We start from the raw sequence: 19,671 nt of genomic DNA on the forward strand, positions 1-19,671 counted from the left end.
TTCTCCTTACAGGGGATTTTTAGGATCTTTGTGTTTATTTAAAAACAGAAAATGCAGTAATTTCTGCTTTAAACAGTCAGTTTCTCTGCCCGGCTTTCATAGCAAATTGTGTGCAACTAAGTGCTAGTTCCTCTTTTCAAGGAGATATTTCTCATATAAACCCTTCATTACTCTCATGTATTCCAAAACAAGGATTCAATAGCTCTCTATATAATTTAAAACTAAAGTCAAGGGGTCACACACCACAGGTTGTTTTCTAACCAAACCCTTTACAGCGGGAAAGAGAGGAAGGAATAATGACTGAAAAGGAGATGACGACTTATCATTAGACCTTCATATATTTCATGTTATTTAATATGGCATTACAATCCTTGCCAGCATGTTTCATTGTTTAGTTGTGTTTCTCAAGTTTCACAAATGTGCTTACTTGCTACATGCCTAGATCTTTATCTTCATTTAACAAACAGCTTGCCAATCCAGTGTAGCTTTCTGTGCAGTAATAAATATATAGAAATCTTACATATTACCAGACAAGGGCAAGAATGCAGATTAGATCTTCGAAAGTATCACAAACACTGATCTATAGTACTTGACATAAGGCCAAATAATTTCTTCTGATTTTACATGCACAATTGTCACCAGACTGTAAAAGGTAAACTAAATAGGCTAGCTAGAGTTCAGGATTTTGTTTAAAGGACGCAAATTGCACTGAACTATATTGAGAGACTGAGTCAGGGAAAAATATATGCAGTATCTGTATCACCAGCTCCTTTGGCTGTAGAAGAACAAGATGGCAAGATGGATCTACGGTGCTTCATACATAGTGATGATACTGTAAAGGTCAGGAAGCACAGAAATAGACCAGAGAGCTCTTTTTCCTCCAGGGGGAAAAAATCAATCACCCCCTTTATAGCAATATCCTTGGATTGATATCTGGTGAGAATGTCATATATCTCATGCAAAAACATGGAAAAGGGTCCAAATGACTTGCAGCTAACCCTTTAATCGCCTAACCTTCTTGGTCAGTACCTTAACATAAAAAATTTGGGCAGTGACAAGGAGAGAAGAAATCAAGGAGCATTTTTAAAGAGTTACCTCAACATGTAACAGCAGGAGGAAAGAACCACCTCAACAAAATTTGTGGGTGACAGGGATTGGGTAAAAGAAAGTGTCACTCTCACCAGACTCTGTGCTACTGATGTAGTTCTGTTTCTCAGCAATCATCATCTGATTCCTGGTAGTGTGCTATATTCCACACTAAAGGGATGATTTAAAATAGACTGATATTATGAGAGCTAATAGAGCACCAACCTCTCTTAGGGGGCTTCAGGTCAGTCTTCTGCATAACTTTGAGTGGGTCTCATTTTAAAATTAAGACACCTATATTTAGCTGTGTGCAGATACATTCGGAGCATAAGCTTCCATCTTCATCAACTAATGCTATCTGAGATCCCACAAGGTATTGATCAAATCTCCAACTGCCAGTTCAGAAAAATATGGAAGATTCTTTGTTGTATCTACGAACCCTGTACAGAAGTTTCAGGTATCCTCTGGCATCAGAAATGGCACTAACTGCCTATGCTCAGACAACCGAATTTACTCCTAGGTTAACGCAGCCACCAGAGTTTGAGGACCAACTCCTCTTACCAGCTACTTGATGTCACTTCAGGCTGGATAAAATCATTCTCTAAGCGCCTCTGTCTCTACTGTCTAGCTCTCCATCAACTATTGCATGGAGACACTTGGCATGCCTGTAGATCCCTCCTGTAGGCACCTAAATTGAATCTTTAACCCACCCACAGTATCTCTCCTAGATACTGAGTTCACATCCTAGCCAGTTTTTTAGCTCCAATGACTTTAGAGGAATTTGAAGCTTTTAAAGCTGCCATATCAAAGCACATAATGGCATCTCTGGAATATAAAAAATACTTATTATATGATGATATTCTTTTCCTTTTGCTAATAAGAAAACAGTGTGTTGTATAATTCTATAACTCTTGAATGTGTAAGGACTTGACAGGAGACCAGAAGTGAAGTTACTTGATCTTCAAACTAGTATGTTTTTAAAATGTTTGAAAAACATAATCATTTGTCAATACTGAAAAACCTGCTGAAAGAGCTATTACGGTCTTAATCTGGAAATGGTGCCCCAGTTATGATGATAGTCTGTGTAAATTTATAAGGGACAAACTATAAAACAGATATGTCTTTCTAAACCAAAGTAAGCACTTCAAGAACACTGAGAGTACTATAGTACACTTAACTGCACAGACAATCACAGAAGAAATCATTAAGCTGGAAAGAGCCACACAATCCATATCCAGAAGCAGGTCAAAGAAATAAAAACATTATAAAAGCTGCTGGCACACAATGCTATTTTAAATTTTGTTGTATATCCTACATATTCTGTTGCTTCTCCAGAAAAGCACAAATTGACTTGCCATTTTCTCTGACCTAGATGCCCTCTCATATATGGCAGTGTGAGTCTTGGATGCTCTAGGACACATCAAATTATGATAGGTGCCTACATTTAGTCAATGGAATTTTGCTTTACCTTGATATTTATATGCTTGCTCACAGATCTTTATCAGTCATGTCAAACCTTCAGCCTTCATCCCTCATGAATTACATGTTGGATGCTGGGAGCAAGCAACTTCTGAACTTCTAGCATGATTTGTACTCTGCATAAGTACAGTCAGTCACCTGTCAGCCTACCATGGCAGTCCTCAGTGGCCCCACTGGAACTTCCATGGTCAGGAAGAGAATTCTGCTACTGAGGCCATCAGTCACACAAACATGGACTTCCTCACCACTTTCACATGCAGAAAAAGGAAACGTGGATCTTGGTTTCGCAAGGAGTTCACCCTAGTAGTTCTCCTTTATTCATGACCTTTAAATTACATCACTGTAGCTCAGCTCTTACTTAGCCTCTGTTTCAGAAAATAATTTGTGGACATGGAGGACAAGCTGGCTAGAGTTAATCTCAGCCTGACATCTAATATTACATATCAAAGCAAAGAGAAAAGCATCAGGAGCGAGAAGAAAATTTTAACTTTTCTTCAAAGAGAAGCCCTAGAACTGAAAATGGAAAGGTCTAAGCTAAGAAAGTGAAGTACCTCTCCTACAAAAAAAAAGCTGAAAGAATTTAGTTTGCTAAGCCTGGAGGAGAGAAGGCTTCAGGATGACCTAATTCTACCTGAATGGAGCCAACAAGAACGATGGAGAGGGACTTCTTACAAGGGCATGTAGTGACAGGCTAAGGGAGAATGGTTTCAACCTTAGAGTAGGTTTAGATTGGCTATCAAGAAGATACTCAATGAAGGTGGTGAGACACTGGAAGGAAGAGGCTGCCCAGAGAAGTTGTGTATGCCTGTCCCCGTTAGTGTTCAAGGCCAGGTTGGATGGAGCTCTGAGCAATCTGGTTTATTGGAACATTCCCTGAAAAGTCAGGGGGAGTTGGAACTAGACGATCTTTAAGGTCGCCTTAAACCCAGGCCATTCTGTGAGTCTACAATTCTTAACTCCCAGAATAAAAAGATTAAAGTGATCTAGGTAGAAATTAAATGCGTAAATTAGAATTTAAAATAACCAAATTATTGGATATGCTTTACTTAGGATAATGAGCAGAAAGAGGTAATCTAGGAAGTCTGTACCACCATTCTACGCGTTCATGTTACTGAAGCTTTAGAGGAACAGGACATGAATAGCTATAGTGCTCTAACAAATAAACCAAAAGATGCTGTACTAAATACAAATTTTCTGAGTAAAAACAAAATATGTCTGTGTAGTCACCTGCGTGCAGGCAATGAGACTTGTTACATCTTACCGTACAGAATCTTATACTAGTAACTACTACACATACACAAACATAGTGTGTTTTTAAATTGTCAGTATTTGAAAGTTGGACATAATAATGAGACAAACCGAGAAGACAATCTTATAAAATGACTACAATTAGGAGCAGCTGAAAGTATTTCATTAAATGTTAAAAAATAGAAAAGATACATGGTCATAAGAGAAGAATTCTTTAATAAAAGAGATTTGATTATTAATAGTAATCAACAAGAAAAATTTTTAGAAAGGGTTGTTTGTCACTATTTGTTGTTTTAAAATCAAAGTCTCAGACAACATCTACCCCCCAAAATAAAACATAGGCTAATAAGTCTTCAATACATTGCTATTACTTGGGGAATAAGGGAGCACTGAAAAAAATATTCTGAAAAAATTTTACTTGTAACTTTTAAAATTAACCTTTCTAGTTGTTGAGGGGATGGTGTGGCTCACTAAGTTAATGTTCCTCATGCTGACCCTTAGTAATGTCATACAAAAGCAATATGGGATACAAGATGATGACATAATTATCACCAGTCAACACTTTGTCATGGAAAATCTGTAATCAAAAACACTCGAAATTGTTCTTTGAGGGTACTCTAAAAGTTTTCAGTAAAGGCAGCTATGTCAGGATATCCTATCCTTAGACACCTTGGAAACATTTTGCTTTTTCTTACTGAGCATTCAGACAATAAAACAAGTGCTTCATAAAATCAGCATATTTATCCACAATTAGTAAATATATCTCCAGAAAAAAAAATTACTCTGTATTAAAATATTCTTCCAGAACAATTATTTTGTATAAAAGTTATTTTTATACAAAGTTATTTGTAAAAACAAGTATCTACTTAACTATACCTAACTATAATCCTGCAGGTGTACATTTTAGCCCTACAAAATTCACTACCTTCACCACTACTGTGGTAGAGTATATGCTACTGAAATATGCAGATAATATCAACAGAATTATAAACTATGTTGAAGACAGGCCAATCACATACACTGGCCTGCATCATTTGGTAGATTTGATCCATCTGAAGAACATGTTGGTTCCAAGCTCCTGTACGTAAGAGCAACACCTGTGGGCCATGCTTGAGAGACACAAGATCACAATCTGCCAGGCAGTAACAGTGAAGTGGATCTGGACAACCAGATGAGCACAACCAACTTCTGCGCTGCAGCAGCTGAAGAGCAGAATGGGATCTGTAGCTGCACAACCTTTAAGGCTGCATTAATTTTCCAGAAAGCCTTTGAATTATTCATATCCGGTCAGTAACTTCCAAGAACAGAGAGCAAGTTTTCAACAGGACTTTATCTGTTGGCTTGCTGGATACCCTGTTGGAGTCTTCAGGTTTTTAAAATATTTAAGGCTTTGAGTCTCACCATAGTGCTACCTGAGCTCCTAAAAGTTTAGCAACTGGCACTGCTCTCCCTGTCTCTAGATACACACACATACCTACCATATGGACTTTCTCAGGGCTGCCAGCTGTAAATGATCAAGAGATTTAGGCTCTTTTCCAGGACAAATTCTGATTTTTGCTCCCTTGCGGGAAAGTAGTTCAGCATTTCTTCCCTTGAGGGCAGGTACTCCTGAAAATAATCCTTCCTGTTAAAATTCTTAAGGCATCTGAATTTCTAGCTAGAGACATGGTAACTGCAAGGTTCAGTCCCAAGTTGCTAATTTTCCAGGCCAGCCAACACTTTCTTAGTGAACTATTATGGTTTCTCTCTAGCCATGATGTAACAGAAATCTGGAAAGCCACTAAAGAGCTAAAGACCTTAGATTTGGACTTACAAAATTCTTCTTAATTTTTTTCTTAGTTGTATTTATTTAAATTCAAAAATTGGATTCTCACATGCTCTCAAAAGATTCCCAGATTACTGAGGCACAGCACTCACTGTCTACACGGCAGAAAGTTCTGAGCTCCTCAGGATGAGATGGACATGAAGATCCTGGAGAGCGTCCAAAGGCAGGAACAAAAATGATTAAGGGACTGGAGCAGCTCTCTTACACAGGAAGCTGAGGGAGCTGGGCCTGCTCTTCCTCAAGAGACGACTGAGAGATCAATGTCTGTCAGCATCTAAAGGGAGGATGTCAAGAGAACATTTCCAGGCTCTTCTTGGTGGTGCCCAGCAACAGGACAAGAGGCAATGGGCAGAAACTGATGCCCAGGAAGTTCCTCCTGAACATGAGGAAGAACTTCTTTATGTGAGGGTGACTGAGTACTAGAACAGATTGCCCAGAAAGGCTGTGGAGTCTCCATCCCTGGGGATATTCAAGAACCATCTGGACACAATCCTGTGCCATGTGCTCTAGGATGACCCTGGTTGATCAGGAAGGTTAGACCAGATGCTCCACTGTGGGCCCTTCCAGCTTGATTCATTCTGTGATTCTGTAGATGATCATCTGTGACCTCAAAGATCTATGGAAATTACTGTTAAATACTAGAATTACTGCATAATTGTTATTGTCAATCAAGAATGTTGCTTAAAATTCTTAGAAATCTTGTTTTTCCTTAATCAGTAATATTAAACATACACATAATGTGATAAAAGTAAAATGTTCAGAGAAAAATATTATGACCTGAAAATGTAATGAGTTTATTATATTAAAAGATTGCAGTTTAAAATTTATCTCCATGTTACTCAAGTTACTCAATAAAGGCAGATTTTCAGCCCCTATGATGCAAGATTCAAATTTCTGCAGGTAAGATGACTTCATTATTTTTATTGCCCAGCATCTCTTTTTGTAACTTAAAGAACATGTTAATTCTTCTGTGTGAAAGTCAAATAAATGGATTGAAAGATTTTTTTTTCTTTTTTTTAATCTAGTGTCTCAAGGAACGACACAAAATGTTCAAATATATTTCCCACATTTAAAATGCTCCTATATCCATAATCAAAGAAATATGACCTGGAAAATGGGGAATAGTTTAGGTAAGCAGTGTATGCACAAACAGACCTTCTATTGCTCTCCTCAGAAAATAATAAGCAAATCCAAATTGTAGCATAACCTCTTTTCAAGCATTTCAGTGTATTTCAAAAGAAATTAATTGCTCAAGTATGACTCCTGGTAATCGGAATGTGTTCTTATAAATTGGATAAGTTTTGTGAGACACTGTTTAACCTATCTGGTAGATTGGACATTTATCAATTAATTCAACATGCCCCAAATATCTCTGTTGTATGACGCATTCTGCTTCTTCTCCCCTAAGCAGACCAAACATGAATCAATAACCATATCTGAACCTTAATTTATGCCTTACTGATCGTAGTTTTGTAAATTAGTTGCATTCTAGGATAAAATGTATACTTGCAGATGGAGGGAGAGTAGCTGACAGCATTCAGCTCAATTTCAACAGGGCTTTTGAGAGAGTATTCTTGTGTCTCATTATGACTGTATTTGCATAGTCAGTTCTCTAAAATCAGTTTTTAATATTTCAATCATCTTAATTAAATATCATCTATTTCTGTTATTAACAGAGCACAGTAAAATTCAAGATCTTGATTTTGACAGAAAGCTATGTGACTCTCCCAAATACATTTAAGGTACTTGTTTCTTATTTAAGATCTACAAGACAAAAGAGACACAAAACTGCAAGATAAAAAGTTACTCTAAGAAGCTACTGGAATGTTTAAGGAAAAGTTAGAACAAAAAGCCAATTTCCTCTCCTCTCAGACTCTTTTCCCCCATAAACCTAGGTGCTGCATATGGAAATCTGAAATTCAGTTCAAATATTTTAGACCACCCTTTTCAGGAAAAGGAAAATTTTATAAAATAATTACAGTAACTTCACGATTATAAATTGCACCTGATAATAAGATGCACTTCCAGGTGTCGGCAACTGTGTTGGGTTACAATAAAGAGTGTGATAAAAGGTACCTATTCTATCACCATCTGTTGACGGTGGGGCCAGTGATCCTTATCTCTATGGGAGATATTCTGCTAATGGGCCATCCATTGAAGCCAGGCAGGGCATTGTTCTTTATCTTTTCACAACCCATCCTTCCTCCAGCCAGTCATTTTCTGTTAATGGCCCATTGAGTCCCACTAAGTGACTGATAAAATTACTTCATCCCATTGGAAGTTGCTCCAGCCAGGGGCAAGAGCCCAACATCTCTTACCAAGATAAAACCAGAGGTTTTGGGACACTAAGGTAGCCCCTTTCTCCACTGGACTCCACAGGAAAACCGGATTTCTCCACATCACCACTGGAGCTCCGGAGGGAAACTGCACCTTCTGCAGGAGCACTGCTCCAACTGAATCACATCTGTCACTGCAGGAAGATGCAGCCACCATTTAATGGGACTGCTACCAACACCCTGCCTGACAGGGTGTCAGGTTGTACTCTGACTGTGTCAGGGTTTGGGGTTTGTTTCTTTGTAGTACTGTATTTCTATTTTAATTTCCCTAGCAAAGAACTGTTATTCCTAATTCCCATATCTTCGCCTGAAAGCTCCTTGATTTCAAAATTATAATAATTTAGAGGGATGGGGTTTACATTCTCCATTTCAAAGAGAAGCTCCTGCCTTTCTCAGCAGACACCTGTCCTCCAAACTAAAACAGCAACTTTTCGTTCTTTGTCCGTATATAAGCCGCGCCTGATTATAAGCCGCACTTCCAGGTTTGGACCAAAATTTTAGTCAAAATGGTGCAGTTTATAATCGTGAAATTACTGTACTATATTTGAACCTTCCCCTTAAGAAAATGCCAGCACATAACCAGAGCAGAATTCCAGGGGGAACTCGGCAAAGACAAAAGTTACAAGTTGAGGGTACATAATACAAAGCGAACCAATAGGCATGTGGGCAAACTAATGACTAGAATATAAATTACTCCTTTGCTCTCTTCCACTTGTGATGAACACACAAAGCTTTTATATCAAGGAGAGTCCTTCTTGCAGAACAATAGGAGAATATATCCTCAGGACTTGCTCTGAAACTTTGAGTAAGAGTCATTCTCCTGCTGTAATGCACAGAGGGAATCTAATCCCTCCATTTTCAGGTGAAGAGTGCAGGCTGCACCCAAATCTGTACATACAGACCAGAATAAGTAGAATTCTGGTTAAACTCACAAGTTCCTCATGTATCACTTTTTTTTTTGTGGGTAAATACATTTGGGGTTCAATGAAGTAACCTGGAGGGAAGCAGGGAACCGTTTCAAGTATTACTTGTTGGCCTCCGATTAGAGTGGAAAAGACCCAAAGTGCACACAGGTTATTTGAGCATCTTTCTCTTATTACCTCTTTTTATCTTATATCTGAGGAATGAGAAAGTAGTGTGGAAAAAAGAGGTAAGAAATAGCAGTAGCTCTATAGCATTTCTTCCTTAGGAGTAAAGATATCCACTCATCAGTGTGGCTCCATAAAGCTACTTAGGATATGCTCAGTGAATAGGCTCTGGGACATGAACCAGAATTTCCATTGGGAAGACGACATCCAGAATACATCCATACAGCTGAGCAACTCAAATTGCACCAACCTTTAATGAGTCCTTGACACTGGTCTTGTGCCAGGCCACTTGATCTGGTGAAGGATGGTGAATGTCAGCACTTGCTGACAGGACCTTTCAATACTGAAGTCTCAGAAGCTTTATAATTAGTCATGTTCATCTTTCCCCCCTATTTACAATCATTTCTGACTGGGGACTTATGTATTTTTCACATGAGAAGAAAAAAAAGAACTGTTTTAAAGGTTTTAAAGTTCCTGTTACAACTCATATTTTGGTTATACAGATAGGTTTAAACAAGAATTCACATTTCCTTGCATTAGATGCAGACATTGAAAGAAAGTTGTCTTTGATTTGAAGACCTCCTTATAAGAAATCAAATATAACAGAATGGAAAACAGGTCTACATATTTCTCCAGCACAGTCACCAAAGCACTCAGAAGCAGTACAGATTAAAGTTGAATGTAAAATTTATAGTAAGAATCGAAAAGTACAGTAAGAATAAAAAAAAAAGATTAATAATTTGGACTTAAAAACAACTGTGATTTCCTTGTCATGAATAAAAGAAGCATATTTCTATTAGAAGATGCTTCTTTCAAGTGAGGGGATAAGCAACCTAAACCTCTAGTAACTTCATAAAATTAAATTTCTTGAAGATTATTTTCCGTATTGTTGGCGATTCTGAACAAAATCTGCGCCAAATTCTCTGAATTTATTCTAGAAATTCTATTAGCATGGGGCTATATCCACAAAAATCAAGGCATTATAGTATTTTTTTATCCAAAGTCTTAGTTGCACTTAGAACAATATAAAAGATGTGGCTTCTTGCTCCTTCTGTCTGGATGGGTGTGTGGTTGCGTGCATGATGTTTGTGTTCACATATGTTCTCAGAGTGACCGTCTAGAATGTGTGTGAGCAGCCATGCAAGCATGTATTTATGTATATGCACACGTAGTGCTCTCATGTGCTTTGTGTGCTTGCTGTAAATGAATCTTTTGTGTTGCTCTGGCTGAACTCAGGGACAGGGATCAGCAGCAGCCTTGCTTCTCTTCAAGTTGTTGAATCTGGCATGATTTATTTTCCTCTAAAATCCTGTTCCCAAACACAATGTGTTCAAAAATGACAGATACAAGGCATCAGAAAGGTTATTTTTCTAATTCTAAATTTGAAGTGTGGCAATTTGTTATATTTTGTACAGGAACAAGGCAGAAACAATAATTTATCTCATGGTAGACCTAGATTTTTCACAATATTATGGAAGAAAATTGTTAAGAAGAGTGCTTTAAAAGACTAAAATGTATTAAAATATTTAATTTTTAGAAATCAGGAAGCCAGTAAGACTTACTGAAATACAAAGAGCTAGTTTTCAAAGACATGGGGCTCTCAAGGAACACAAAATGTTCTACAGTTCCAATGCTAGGCTTAAAACCCACTAGCTTAGGGAAGGCACACAAGGCAGGTGTGCAGTCTCTATAACTTCCACCCTTGGCACACGTGGGTAACTTGTTCTCATACACTGTCTGTGTGCAAATCCTGAGGTACAGCATGGTCCAAAAGATGGATTTATATTTAACTCCTAGGATTTTATATCAAAGGCTAATTTCATGGAAGGCTATGTTTTGGACTAGCACCAAAACCAACAAACACCTTTACTTAATATACACCCTAAAAGTATATACAATGTTTTTTTGGACACAGCAACCTAATGAAGGTTTCCGTATTTTCTATTTGTCTCAGTTTTGAATCTATGTTTCTCAAGGCACCCATTTTATTAGCTGAAAAGTACCTAAACCAAGGAAGGGCTTCAGGAGTTTTTTTCTGTAACTCTCATTCAATGTATTCCCACTACACATCTTTGAATTAGCATTAAAATCTTAAGAGAATAAAGAACAAGCTAAATAGGGCACCTGCACCAATATTGAGGAGCATGTTGTGTACCACCTATCACCATATGCAGAAATAAGACCAGACAACAAAAAGCCGAAGTACACTCACTGAAATTCAGGTCAAAGTGGTCATAACTTGAGAGTTTTAGCTCTATCTTTGAATGTCCTAATGACTGTAATCATGATCATGCTGTGTTTCAACCTCTTTGTTGCCTTGAATCACCCCCATTTAGGTCAGGCCTAGAGGCCCTCTGATGGGGAACAACCTCCCAGAGCTGTGCCTGGCAAACTGCTTGGAAAGAAGCACACAGCTCTGCAGAAGCATAAAGTCACTGACTTGTTCCCACAGTTCAGCCAGAAGCAGAGTTGTAAGAGTTACAGCTCTTAAAAGCTGTAAACCAAAAGATCATTAGGGAAAATAAGAAGGGAAAGGAAAAGCTTCAACTTTCCCACTTTGCTTGGCAAATTTCACTTCCAAATCTGCCACAGGCTCACCCTGCCCTCCCTCAATAAGGAAATAGGGTTTCTGAAGTAAAAATACAATGTTTGCATGTGCATCTTGTGATTTTTTTTCAAATTGGACGAGGTTTCATCCCCTCAAACTTACTGACATTATCTAAGTCTATAATGAATTGAGGAGGCTTGGTTTATCTTTGAATTATTCACCCTCTAAATAAAGAATGTATAAAAATACATTCTGAATACAAGGAGAAAAAAGAATGAGCAATTTCAATATATTTAGTACTGTCATGTATTATTTCTTGCTGAGAAGCATACACAGATACTTATGATATAAAATGCCCACAACAAGCTTTTATATAAGCAAGTCACCACATCCACAACCTGATATTAGTGAGTGTAAGTATGCTGCAACATACACTTACGCAATTTTTGTTCTTAAAAAACTAGGATACTAGATTTTAAATCTCATTTCTAATATCCCAAACTCAAAAATATAATACAGCTAATACACATACTAAGGTTTGTTCATCCAGTATTGCTTCCAGTGCAGAAAACAGTCGTATTTTCACTGGCACAGAATCAGACTGACAATTATTGAAGACACCTATAAGCCTTTTTGAACAAAACAAACCAAAGCACCACGTGAAATAAGCATTATTAAAAAAATGGGAGTAATGCTTAAGGTTTTGATTAAAGACAATTAAACATAAGCTAACTATAGTGGATATGTACCATACATAAGACAAGTATTTCAGATATAGAAAAGGACACATTTATTAATTGCATCTTCTTTTTAATTCCAAATGAAAACTTGGTTGGTGGTTTTTTTTGGTTTTTTTTTTTTTTGTTTTTTTTTTTTTTTTAATAGCTAATTGCTGTCACTATTTAGTGAGCACTAGCATCTCTTCTTCCCCATTCACTACTCCATAATAATGAAAGCTCATTTCTGGTTTTAGGTTTTCTCTAATCACAGCAATGGTGAGAATACTATTTCAGAATGACATGGTATCTGAAGTGTTTGTTGCTATTAGTGAACAGGCCATTATGCTTTCCAAAAGGTATGTTATAAATAGCTCACAGCTATTAGAAGTGCAAATATTAATGATAAATTAATAAGACAGCAAATATCAATCATGGCCCTTCTAATGTAATTACCATAAATTACAAAGGATCACAGATTATTGCAGTTTTTGCATAAAACAAGAGCACCTACTTCAGTTGTTCAATAACTTGAATACTTTTAACACTAAAACTACACAACACTCAAAACATAAAAAAGAGACCACAAGAACAATGAATATTCATTGGTAATTTTCTGCTTAAAACTTGTTTATAGCAATTTCTGGAGTTAAAAAAAAAAAAAAAGGAAAAAAAGGAAAGAAGGAACACAGCACAAATGGACAGGATTTTGTAGCATAACATACAGTAAACTCCAGATATCTTCCTAGGACAGAGATGACAACAATTGTAGTGATAACTATTGCACCATGACCTAGTGGCCCATAGAAGGACTGAAAAAGTGCTGCATTAAAGTAGCCTGTTATTACCACCACAGTTAGCAATTTGGATGATTGCACAAGTTTTAGAATACAATTAAGCTGGCATAAAGAATGCCCCTTTAACTCCTGGAATGAAGGGACTGCCAAGAAATGATTTTATTTTAATTTATTAATATATATTTATTATGTTTTTCAATTTTCTTTCATTTCTTGTTGTCACTCTGACATCAAAGCACCTGTAAATTTTATTATTATAAATATGGATTTTTTAAAGCAAATTGAAAAGCATGTTTACTCTTAACAAGGCACAAAAGAGATTTCCTGCTTCAGATTCTTATGCTGTCTGCACTGGTTTCAAGATCTCGAAAGAACTGTTGTTAAATAATTCAAAGCGGTCAAACAAGACCAAATTGGTAGAAAAATCCGTATTCTGCCCTCAGTTAAAACACTGCTTTATGACTTAAGTTAACACAGTTACTCAAATAACAGTGAGAAAGAACCTGATTAATTCTGTTCATGTTTGTATGCTATTAGGATAAAAAAGTGAAAACTAAGATTTTCAAAATTACATCTCTGCATCCTTAATGTCAATTTTTTGACATACTCTCCTATTATACTATCAGCCACGCAGGACCAATGGTGTAAAGATTTTATCTCCTTGATTCATGTTGTAAAGATGGGAAACTGCATCATTAGATTTTGTTTTGACAACTAGGTGAAAGGACTGAAGTGAATTCTGCATAAAAAGAAGTCCCTTTCATCCTTGAGTAACAGAGATAAACCTAAGAAGATTTATGGAAGTACATTTGTGCATTATTTTACATACACACTGAAAGAGTTGATCCAATGCAGGACAAAGACAATGTTGTAAAGTGCAGGTGTTCCCCACTTCCCAGACTTCTTTTCTTCCCAAATTTCACATTAAATACATAGCATCTGAGATAGTATTTCTGAAGAGACAATATACTTTTAATATAGTTATTATGCTGTCTGGGTGAGAGAATGTTTCTTGGCAAAGGCAAAGAAAGTCATTTATGCAGAAAAAGCATTCTGGCTCCCAAAGACATTGAAACAGGATGTCCAAAGTTCTGGCTGTTCTTACCACCTATGGGAAAGGAACAGTGCCAGCAACAGGATGGAAATCTGTCTTTATAAAATTTGCAACAGCAAAAAGGCTTAGTGCTTCTAATTATTGAGACTTTTATGAAGCTTTGACAACTTTTTGCATAAACCAATGGCTGGCACATATGCAGAAGACCTTCAGAATAAAAAAGGTCAAAATTGTTCAAAGACTTATCAAAATAATTAACACCACATATTATAAAGGTATAATGCATTATTTCTCTGAACTGTACATCCCAAAGAGTTGATACATCATACAGGTATCATGTACCAGTATTATATACACAAAGAACTAAAATTAAACTTGCATGCAAACTCAGATATGATAAAATATATATACCTAGAGATGTAAAAATATAAGAGTTGAAATCTCTCTCCACCCAATAAAATAAAAAGACCACATCAGTGTGCTGAAAGTCATGCATGCTTACTCTGTATATTAAACCCCATTGGCCTATCGTGAAATATAATATGCAGATCCTTGAACTCATGTCATGTCCCACTGACGTAAAAACTGAAACATATTTATCTGTTTATACTGTAAGTTTTCTGGGCAGGGCATATGTTTGTACAGCACTTGGCAAGACAAAATTCTGGATTGTGATTGCAGTCCATATGCACTATAACACTACAAGCAATACAATTATATGTGCATGTACACTCATGTTTTCAAAGCCCAGCAGGAATATTTAGCCTAACAGCTCCCCAGCACCAATGAGTAAAGGTAGGAAATGCACATCCATGATGTACTTCACTTGAAAACATCCAACTGTTTTCATGCAAACAGAGAAGAAAGCCAAAAAAAGCAAAAATTTAGATTACAGTTTGAGCATGTCCAGCTCTGGGGTCCCCAAAACAAGTACGTGTTTGAGTTGAAGGAAATCCAGAGGAGGGTCATGAAGACGATTGGAGGGGCTGGAGAACCTCTCGTATGAAGACAGGCTGAGAGAGCTAGGGCTCTTCAGCCTGGAGAAAAGGCAGCTCCGGGGAGACTGTAAAGCACCTTCCAGTGCCTAAATGATTGAAATCTACTAGTACCTTACATGAATTTGCACCACTAGCACTTCCATCCTTCAGAAAGCATGGTTTAAACTTCCCCCAATGACTGCTTTTAGCACTACAAGATTTTAAATACGTAAGTTTCTATTCCTCTATTTTGTTTTCTGGCTATCAGCATTTTATGTTAAACCACTCAAACTTCACTTGGCAACCAAAACACCTACAAAGATTAATTTTTTAAAGTGGAAAACTGCATTTATGTGCAAATGATGTTACAAGTAACATCCTTCAGAAAATCATCTAGTTTTATTAAGTACCATTTTTCTGAGAGGTTTTTTTTCATGCTTAAGACACAGAAGAAGAGTTCTGTTCTTTAAGATCTCCATTCCCCTCTTCTCAAGTTCTCCAAAGCTGATCTACCATAGTATGTTTATGGAATTCCATGACTACCTACAGCATGCAGTCACAAATCTTAAACTCCATCTAAGTCCTGGAACCTTGTGTTTGGTATTGGTGAGATGGTTCCTAGAGCTGAAAACCAAGCAATAGGAAAATAAAGGGACAGGAATTTAGATGTAGACTAAGATCCTTGTATTCAATACATATTTCCAGAAGTTTTATTTACACTTACTTGAAATCACTGAGGACATCTACAGATGGTTTTTACAACAGCAGTTTTAGAGACTACTATCTCTGTTGCTCTTCCTTCTTTCTTGATTTCATGCGTCACACCCTGTTGTGAACTGGAGCATAACCAATCTGAAGGGGGAACTGTCTTTTAATCACAGTTGGTATCTCCAAATTAAATTTTCACATTAAGTCGTAGTATTCCAATTTCTGTGTCTCTGTGGCTGCAAGAAACAGCAGCATAAAATAGCACAGATTGTTTCGAACTATAGTCAGATATTTCTGCTAAAACATAAAGGCAAGAAAGAAAAACTGGTAGTATAGGTTGTGGAAAGCCAAAGAATCAATTTCATATTTTACCTTGTGGTTTTACTGAGATTTAAAAGTAACACAGAAAAAACAGAGAAAGACATATTCAAGATATTCCCCCTCATCAAGCCTGTTTTTTGACCTGTGACTTCATGTTCATTTATTTTCTAAATTCTTTTTAATCTTCCATTTCCTCTTCTGGTTGTCTCTGCACTCAAAGAATTTGCTGCGAACCAGACTCAGGAGCGAAGCGAAATGGTTAAACTTGACTTTTTGTGAAGGAGGTACGCATATTTTAGGTTATTTCCCTAAAAAGTGTGTTTAGTCATATTCATATATCTTACATCGTCAGTCTATTCAAGTTTTTGTTCATTTTTGATTAAGAAAAGCCTTCAAAGGGATGTTACACATCTCTTACAGACTTTAATACCTCTGTTTCCAAATGTGTCTTTGTCTGAGATCTGTGTGCATGTGTGTCTGTATATGGGTGTGTATCAATGTATGCACATATATATGCATAATGAAGTAGGCACTTATGTGCTTATGTGTCCATTCTATTAGTATTAAAAAACATGTATGTAAGAATGAGTGCTTATAACACATTCCTTCATAAGCAAAATAAAACCAGGTTTGAATAAGAAATAAATCTAAAAAATAAACCCTTTAAAATATAGGTTTCAGATTGGAAATCCAGCCAGACCTACAACTACACTGGCACTCACAGTCACAAGCAGCATATACTGTAATACAGCAATAGCTTCTATGCTTCATTCTTCCAGCTTTCCAGGTTTCCATGGAAATGAGTGGGAATCCCAACACAAGGGAAAAATAACTAGGCTATCCAACTCACACCATGGTGCTGGATGTCTGAACAGCTGATACATGAGGCAGTCATCACAAGAACAAAATACACAGAATACAATACTACACATAACACTGGAGCCAAAAAAGCCAGCCATGGCTGCACCTCAAAAGAACCCATGTAAAATACTGCTGTAGTAGATACATGGAACTCTGCAAGAATAAGGTGTATACAATTTCAAAGCTGTCCAGGATACAAATACAGGTACTGTAAAATGTTCTGAAACTAATTAATTGAGCAAGTCATAGCTATTTAAAGCAGAGCCTAATTCTTCTGCTACTGATTTCACTACACAGATAGTGAACTTAAAAAAAAAAAGCGTGGTTTTAAAATTCTATTAATACTAATATCCAAATTCTTTGGAAGCCTTGGTTTCAGGAGTGACAGACCATTTACAGAGAACTCTCAGTGTAGGAACACCATGCCTCTATTTGGACATTGAGGATTCCTGCCAGTTCTTTTGCCTTTTCACATGAAAATTACACGATCATATGGTTCTTCCTCATTTGCTATTACATCTAAGATTAATGTGATCATTGGTATGGACACATAAATGCTTTTGCTAATGAACTGTTGAAAAACAGAACCAGCACAGTCCTTAAACTTTCTCAGATGAGGGGAAAAAAGACCAGAAAGCTTCAGCTAGTTGGAGTAAGTCTCTCTTACCTGGTAACAAGTCTGTGCTATTATATGTTGATTTCACTGCACTTATATCAGGCTTGCTGCTAGACTTGGTACACTATTTTTTTTCTGATCAGATAGGCACAATGTTTGAGGTGTTTGAAAAGTGTCTGGACTACTTTTCAATGGGAAGTCTTGACATATATAGAACAATATGCTAAGCCAAGCAGAGAGAGGTATCCCATGGTCCTTAGTAGGCTTGTAAGCCACATGGCAGGAAACAGCAAATTATTAATAGGTCCTTTCTAAGCAATATAGTCTATTAAGAAGCAAAAAACCATACTTTCCGACTGAGAGCAGAGAAAGATGGTGATTAAAGAGTTGTCAGAAAGAGGACAAACCTCCTCCGTTACATTCTCCCTGAGGAATAATACAACACAGAAGCATCAAATCTTAAAAGCAACTGACCACAGGGCCTAGAAAAGTATCTAACTTCTCTATCAAAAGAGGAACGAAGCATAGCCTGAGCTGTAGGCTGGCTCACCAAACTTTTGGTGGTGCAGCCTCCCCAGGGGAACAAAGCAGAACTGTGCCTCTGTGTCACTGCATTTGCACAGTCATCCTCCAGCCAGGTGTAGATTTCCTTCCTATAGGGCATGAGACAAAAACAAAAAAAACAAACAAACAAAAAAAACCCCAAAAAAACCAAAAAAGTGACAACATTTCCAACTGTGGTAGCTTGTATTTAATTTTTTTTTTTTCAAAAACCAATCAGTGGTTGATTTTTTAATATTGGTACATTATTATACCAATGAAAAACTTAGATGTGCCATTGTGAACACACATTTTAACACAAACAAACACAGTTACACTAATGAAAAGTTAGATGCACCTTTGTGAGCATGCATTTTAACATGAACAAATGGCAGGAAGCTCTCTTCTTTTTTCAGCCTGAGTACAGGTACCAGGCCGGCCGGCCGTGCAGGGCCAAGCCAGGCCCTGCCTCTGTTGCAGCGCTGGTAGGGCTGGGTTCCCTTCCCAGCACTGCCAGGCAAGGCCCATGGGGTGGTTGAAATGTTGCTGCTAACATCTCACCCACATTAAATCCTGCCCCACTGCCGGGCCAGGGCCAGGCCCACGGCGCAGCTTCAAATAATCCACCCCAACTGCTCCAGCCGCTGCCCAGGCAGGATATTCCCTCTTTTACCGCACAGATGAAACCTGCAAATGTCAGCTGTCTCTTGAGTGAAAGAAAAGGAGAGAGGTGAAGACACACACAGAAACAGCATGGAGACAATGAGGTCAGACAAGAAGGAAGGGTCAGGTTCCAGATGGGAGGGATGAGGAGATGCCTTGGACTAAAATTCTCTTGTAAGGTATGGAGAAGATATGATTGATACATCAGACTCTTTTTTTTGCCTGTAACTCATGAAATGCCTATGGGGGGAGGAGCATTCACATTGTAAACGTGAGCAAAGGCATCCATGCTGAACAAGCAGATGTTGAAATAGCTGTGATTTCATGAGAAGTTTGAACAGAGAAAAAGAGTGATGAAAACCCTTTGCCCCCAGGAAAGAAGATCTGTTCCAAGAGATGAAGATGATCTCAGAGACTGATAAAGAGAATCTTTGCTTTTTGAATTGTTCATCCATAAAAATAATACTCCATAAATTAAGACATGGCCCATAAACTCAGCTGTGGAAAGGATGTGAAAGATGGGAGGGACTTCACAATTACAGATTTCCCAGGCAGCTGATATTTGTGGAAATTGAAACCACAAGAGAACTGTTTACTTGGGGAGAAGTCACCATAGACGATGAGACTCCCCCTCCCTAAGTGAACTGGAGAAAGATTATTTTAGAGATGGTAAACTGACTGATTTGTTTTTATACATTGACAGTGTGAAGGAAAAGTGTGGGGGGGAGGAGAAGTGTTCTGATTCTTATTATTTTTTCTTTTAGTTTCTGTTAGTAAAGTTTTTCTTTATACCCTTCAGAGTTTGAGG

General features: G+C 37.4%; 1 protein-coding gene across 7 annotated transcripts in view; it reads right to left on the reverse strand.

The window, feature by feature from the left end:
• Positions 1–19,671, reverse strand: part of MYT1L (myelin transcription factor 1 like) — a 236,396-nt gene that overhangs the window by 133,188 nt on the left and 83,537 nt on the right. The gene's annotated exons all lie outside the window — the stretch shown is intronic.

Source organism: Catharus ustulatus, chromosome 3, assembly GCF_009819885.2.
Source record: "Catharus ustulatus isolate bCatUst1 chromosome 3, bCatUst1.pri.v2, whole genome shotgun sequence".
NCBI lineage: Eukaryota > Metazoa > Chordata > Aves > Passeriformes > Turdidae > Catharus > Catharus ustulatus.